Raw genomic sequence first — 2,901 nt, forward strand, 5'->3', positions numbered from 1 at the left:
GGAGAAACAAAAGACCCAGAATAGCCAATACAATATTGGAGGAGAAGAAAAGAGTTGGAGGACAGATGCTACCTGACTTTAGGGCTTATTATAAAGTGACAGTAATCAAGACAGTGTGGTATGGGCAGAAGAATAGACTAATAGATCAATGGAACAGAATAGAGAGCCTGGAAATAGACTCACACACTACAGCCAACTGATCTTTGACAAAGGAGAAAAGACAATACAGTGGAGCAAAGATAGTCTTTTCAACAAATGGCACTGGAAAAACTAGACATCCACATGCAAAAAATACATTCAAACACACATCTTATACCCTTCATAAAAAGTAACTTAAAATGAATCACAGACCTAAATGTAAATGCAAAACTATAAAAACCCTGAAATATAGCATAAGAGAAAATATACATGATCTTGGATTTGACAATAACTTTTTAGATACACCACTAAAGGCATAATCTGTGAAAGAAGTAATTAGTAAGCTGGACTTAATTAAAATTAAAATTTTCTGGGGCGCCTGGGTGGCTCAGTCGGTTAAGCGTCCGACTTCGGCTCAGGTCATGATCTCATGGTCAGTGAGTTCAAGCCCCGCGTCGGGCTCTGTGCTGACAGCTCAGAGCCTGGAGCCTGCTTCAGATTCTGTGTCTCCCTCTCTCTCTGACCCTCCCCCGTTCATGCTCTGTCTCTCTCTGTCTCAAAAGTAAATAAACATTTAAAAAAATTTTTTTAAAAATTAAAATTTTCTGTCAATGAAAGATACTGTCAAGAGACTTAGAAGACAAGCCATAGGCAAGGAGTAAATATTTGCAAAAGGCATATCTGAGAAAGAACTGTTACCCAAAATATACAAAGAATTCTTAAAACTCAACAATATGAAAGCAATCCAATTTTAAAAATGAGTCAAAGACCTTAACAGACACTTCACCAAAGCATACAGATAGCAAATAAACATCTTTAAAGATGCTCCACATCATATGCCATCAGAAAAATGCAAATTAAAGCAATTAAAAAATATATAAATAAAATAAAATAACAACAATAAAATAACACTATACATCTATTAGAATGACCAAAATCCAGAACAGGGACAATATTAAATGCTGATGAGGATGCTAGTGGGAATGCAAAATAGTATAGCCACTTCAAAAAAGAATTTGGTGATTCCTTACAAAACTAAACATACTCTTGCCATACAGTACAAAACATCGTGCTCCTTGGTATTTGCCCAAAAGGAGTTGAAAACTTAAGTCCACACAAAACCTACACACAGATGTTTATAGCAGCTTTATTCATAATTGCCAAATCTTGGAAGCAACCAAAACATCTTTCAGTAGGTAAGTTGATAAGTAAACTGCTGCATCCAGACAATGAAATATTATTCAGAGCTAAAAGGTAATGAGTTGTCAAACCATGAAAAGACACGGAAGGTTTTAAATGCACAATAAGAGGTAAAAGAAGCCAACACAAAAAGGCTATATACTGTATGACTCCAGCTATATGACATTCTGAAAAAGGCAAAATAAGGAGACAGTAAAAGGATCAGTGGTTGCCAGAGTTTAGGCAGCGGAGGCTGGCATGCACAGGCATCACAGAGGATTTTTAGGGTAGTGAAACTACTTGGTGTTATAATGTGAGGGTAGAAACATGTCCCATATATTCTATGGGTTTGGACAAATGTATAAACACCAAGACCAAACCCTAGTGTAAACTATGAACTTTAGGTGACACTATGTCATTATAGATTCATCAGTTGTGACAAATGTACCACTCTGGTGGGAGATGTTGATAATGAAGTAGGCTATGTATGTGTTGGGGCAGAGGAAATATAGGATAGCTCTGAATCATCCTCTCAATTTTGCTGAACCTAAAATTACTCTACAAATTAAGCTCTTTTTTTAAAGAATAAAAATAAATAAAATACAACCTATTAAAATATATGCAGTGCTAATAAGCAGTGCCTGAAAAGAAATTTGTGACCTTAAGTGCTTATTTAGAAAAGAAAGTTCTAAAATGAATGTCTCTACTTTATGAACCTACAAAAATAGGAATAAATTGATCCCAAAATAGAAAGAAAATAATGAAGACAAGAGCAGAATTCAATGAAATAAAAAGTGGTCAAAAGATAGAGAAAAGTCAAGGAAATTAAAAACTGGTTCTTTGAAAGCCTTGAAATTTTTTGTAAACATCTAGCTGTACTAAGAATAAAGAAAGAAAATATAAATTAGCAAAACAAGGAATGAAAGAGGGAACATAACTACATAACTACAGACATTAAGAGGATAATTAAGGAATTATGAATAAAATTATGCTGATAAATTTGACATCTTAGATAAAGAAATACCTTAATATTTATTAACACATATTAATACATATTTATAATTACCTTAACACAAATGATCAAACTGGGTCAAAAGGAAGTAGAGAAGCCAAATTGTCCCACATTGAATATTAAAATAACTGAATTCATAATGTAAAACATTTTCGTTAGTAAATTTCACATGCAGAGACTTAATTAGTAAATTATGTCAGACATTTAAGGAAGAAATAATACCAAGACTATACAACTTATTTCAAAAAACAGAGAAAGAAGGAAGACCTTGGCTCATTTTATGAGGCCGATATTGAGTGACCTGATACCAAAACTAGCAAACATAGTCCTCATGAATTCAGATGCAAACGTCTTTAAGAGCAAGCTATAAAAATAATAATATACCATGACCAAAAAGGCTTTTTTAAGGAATGCAATACTGGTTTACCATTAGGGAATCGATTAATGTAATTCATCATATTGAAAAACAAAGATGATATACATCTCATTGGAAATAGAAAAAATATTTGACAAAATTTAAAAACCTTTTGCAATAAAAACTTTCAGCAAGGGATTCATTCTGTTAAGCATGG

Source organism: Neofelis nebulosa, chromosome 2 (assembly GCF_028018385.1).
Source record: "Neofelis nebulosa isolate mNeoNeb1 chromosome 2, mNeoNeb1.pri, whole genome shotgun sequence".
NCBI classification, from domain to species: domain Eukaryota; kingdom Metazoa; phylum Chordata; class Mammalia; order Carnivora; family Felidae; genus Neofelis; species Neofelis nebulosa.